This window comes from Desmodus rotundus, chromosome 9, assembly GCF_022682495.2.
Source record: "Desmodus rotundus isolate HL8 chromosome 9, HLdesRot8A.1, whole genome shotgun sequence".
Lineage (NCBI taxonomy): Eukaryota > Metazoa > Chordata > Mammalia > Chiroptera > Phyllostomidae > Desmodus > Desmodus rotundus.
In genome coordinates, this window is record NC_071395.1 from 41930328 (window position 1) to 41934249 (window position 3922).

General features: G+C 42.8%; 1 non-coding gene across 1 annotated transcript; it reads left to right on the plus strand.

Moving 5' to 3' along the window:
* Positions 1–2063: 2063 nt before the first annotated feature.
* On the plus strand, positions 2064–2257 carry LOC112301606 (U2 spliceosomal RNA). The gene has a single exon (XR_002974506.1). It is a non-coding gene; the product is annotated as a U2 spliceosomal RNA (small nuclear RNA).
* The last annotated feature ends 1665 nt before the right edge of the window (positions 2258–3922 follow it).

A 3922-nucleotide genomic window follows, 5' to 3' on the forward strand; every position in this document is an offset into this window, starting at 1 on the left:
ATGGATATGGAGAGCCAACTGTATGCATCTATCTGTGTTATTTTTTTAAATTATTTTACTGTTGTTCAATTACAGCTGTCTGCATTCTATGTCGTTTTTTATAAGGAACGTCAGCCTCTGTGGATTTGAGCGTCCACAGGGTTCTGGAACCAATCTCCTGCAGATACTGAGGTATGACTGGAGCTCAGTTCTGGGAAGTCTGGGGTTATATGAAGTTTATCAGGCTAACTTGGCCTAGATTTTTCACTCTGCAGGGTAGGTGTCAGTGCCCCTAACACCCACGTTGTTCAAGGGTCAGTTGTATAGCATTTAGAAAAAATAATTTTAAGGAAAACATGAAAAAATATGGAGTTCCTAGGAAGATATCTGACAGTAAATGTGCCAGACCCTCGTAGGAAAAGATATAAAACTTTACTGAAATATATTAAAGAAAGCCTAAATAAATGCAGATACTGAGTTCATGGTCTGAAAGATTTAATAACATAAAGATGGTGATTCTACTGGTACTGGTTCAATTAAATCCAAACATGATACCAGTATGATTTTTGTGGAACTCTGCAAGCTTATTGCTAAATGCATATGAAGAAATAAAAGGCACAGAAAGGACAAGTCACTAGAAGATGAACACGTTGTAGGAACCTGTCCCTCAGATACTATGAAATAGTATAAAATTATTAAAGATGGTTCTATACTAATGCAGGGACTAACAAATGGATTAGAACAGAATGGAAGGCCCAGAAACAAAATCATGCACACAGAAACAGCTTATGGGAACTGACTTTGCGATTAGAGTTCTAGGAAAATCTACCAGGGAAGAAATTAAATTGGACCTCTTGTGACCCCCCCTATGTAAAAAATCAATAATGGATAAGAAAATATTTTTGAAGCTATTTTAGAGGAATTTTTTTAACATTTTAGAAGTCAAGAGAATAGAACATTTATAACTACACATTATTGTCCCCACACAATCAGCCACAGACCACAAAAGACAAAACCTAGAGTGTGACACAGTCAAGTTTACTGGCTCATTACTGTGAGGGAGACGACACACCTGAGGAACCATGGGGTGTCTCACCAAACAAAGGAAGATATATGAATATTATAGAATTTGGGGGGAGGAGAGAGTTCAGGTAAAATTTAAATGAAGTTGTATTTTGATAGGCTCAAAGTAAAATGACACTGTGAGTTAAACTACATCTAAGAGATATCAGACAATATTTAGAACTAAATCAAAATTTTAAAAACCTTAGATCATGAGGTCAAGAGGGTGAAGTAGGAATAGGGGTCCATACATGGTAATGGGTAGAAACTAGATTTTTGGTGGTAAGCACGCAATAGGGTACACATATATCAAATTATAAGGTTGTACACCTGAAATTTATATAATGTTATTAACCAATGTTACCTCAAATTAAAAATTAACTACAGACCAGCCAACTCAAGGAAGGCAGCAGCAGAGTGGCAACAGGGGTGCAGCCAGGCACTGAGCCCTGTCCAGGGCCCAGCAGCTCATCAGTCCCTGCGAGGCACAGGGTTTCAGCATTGCTGGGAGAGGGGGGACTGCTGAGTGAAGCTGGTGGCAGCAGTGAGAAGAGGAGGCACCTCATGGGGAACAAACTGACCCATCACCTGAAGCCCAAGGCCAGCCCCAAGTTGGACCAGCAATCCAGCCAAGTGAAGGCTAACAATGACTGTGAGGTCTGTGAGGCAGGGGCCAGGGACTCTGAGGCAGTTCCACCTGCCCAGCTGCCCTGGAGCCTGCCAAGTTGGATTTTGGAGCCTGCAAAGGCAACCATGCTCTACATGTGAGCAAATGGGAGATGCCCAAAGCATTGCCTTTAGAATCAAACTCTTCTGACCATCCAAGGGCAAATACAATTTCTCTGAACAATTCTGAAACAGAGGAACAACTACTTAAAGCACATATTCCCAGTGTGCCTTACTAAAAAGCATACCTCATCCTCACCTGTATTCCTAGCAGAGTCAGCCAGCCAGCCTATTCTTAGAATCACAGTCCAATATGTGATCTTAGAAATATATTTCCTCATAAAAGACAGAGCTGGATCGCTTCTCAGCCTTTTGCCTAAGATCAAGCATAGATATCTATTCTTACCAGTTTAACATTTGATACATTCTCTCTCCGAGGACAACATATTAAATGGATTTTTGAATAGGGAGATGGAATAGGAGCTTGCTCTGTCCAGGCTGTAAGTACATCAGCCCAGTATTGCAGTAACTCCAGAACAGTGTACCCCCACACTGAAGAGAAAGAGAAAAAATAAAAAAAAGGAAAAGAGCTGGAAATAGATTGTACAGTATTTTTGAGGAAAGATTACATCCACTCATGTGAGAAATGGTTCCAGAGGAATACGTTAAGCAAGATCCTAAAACCAAATTTATAAACAGATTTTTTTCATACTATTTTCAGAGCTACACAGCTAATGGCTAACTGCAATAGTAACTTTGGTTACTTAAAAAGGCTTTGACTTATGCCAAGATCAGCATTTGTCCCGCTAACTGGAAGCAAATTGTTTTGAGAACCATTATTCTTGGTACGAATTTTGGGACAATCAGGCTGTATGGATGGTGGACTATTACCAGCTCTTTAAGGACATAATTGCAGTTGAGGACATGAATTTTGCCTATAAACAAAGCCTAGTAGAGAAGACCCGCCTGCCCCAGATAATTCCAGGAATCAATCACTCTAAGAATAAGCATAATTTCTAGGTGATCATCATCTCAAAATTGACCATTAGTCTTGGCAGTGGAAGAAAGCACATTCTGTAAGCAGACAGGTCAGATTAAGCCTCCATGCAGCTGTGGAGGCCCAGCCTGGGCCAGGGGACATGCTCCATGGCAAACAGCTTTGTTTCTGATGAAGGAAAGAAAGCATTATAGAGACAGTCCAGGTGGAATACTAATTGCTACTTACAAAGTGGAAGCAGAGAGACTCTCAGGCCTAAATAACTACCACAGTTCCTCAAATAGCCTTCCTGATGAAAGGATGTTCACCGAGTCCGTGTAGGAACAGACCTCAGGTCCAGGTCCGCTGTGCAGCGGTGTGTGCAGGGCGAGGCATGCACTCCCAGAGACAATGTGCTGGCCATGGATGGTGCCACTCTATGTCATCCAGGACCGCCCTGAGCAGGAGCTGTGGCTGCTCAGTGCATCGCTGCATTTTCCTTCAGATTGGAGACATAAAAACGGCTGAAAAGTATCTTCAAGTCGTGAAGAAAGTAACAGAAACTGGATGGGCTGTACGGGTTAAAAAAACAGAGCTTTCCTTCACCTTGGTCAGAATAATGTTGCAGAAGCCCACAGATTCTTACAGAAATTTGAAGGAGTCACTCAACAAATGCAGTGGCCAAAAGCAATGCCACCATGGGTCTGCTCTACCTGGGCAATCTCAAGGCCTCCCGGCAGCAGCCTGAGGTCCTGGTGCAGCAGGTCCCAGAGCACTATTTGCAAAGGATGTGCAACTAAATCTGACCACCGCACACGAGCTGGAGTCTTCCCTGCTCATACAGAGCAAGCAGGCCTGGCTCCAGGTAGTTGCCAGCAAAGGGGACAGCTTCAACATGCAGTGCCTCAAGCTGGCCTATACCACTCCTGTTCTGGAAGCACCAGGTCTTTGTAAACTGTACATTGCAGCTAATATATGAACATGACTGTTGTATCAGTGAAGCCTCTCTCACTGGAGTCTGGGAGCATTTCTCCTTGGTCCAGAGCCAACCAAGGCTGTTGGGCAGTTTGCTGAACTCCAACCAATTCAACCCCACAGCTCTGCACTGTTTGTGATTTGGGGTAAACTTGCCATTAGGATGATGGTCACAGACAGAGAAAATCCACAGGACACACTGGGTCCCTTTTCTTTATTCCTGGAAGCAGCATTGCTTGGTTTATTAATTCTGAATATCCTCAG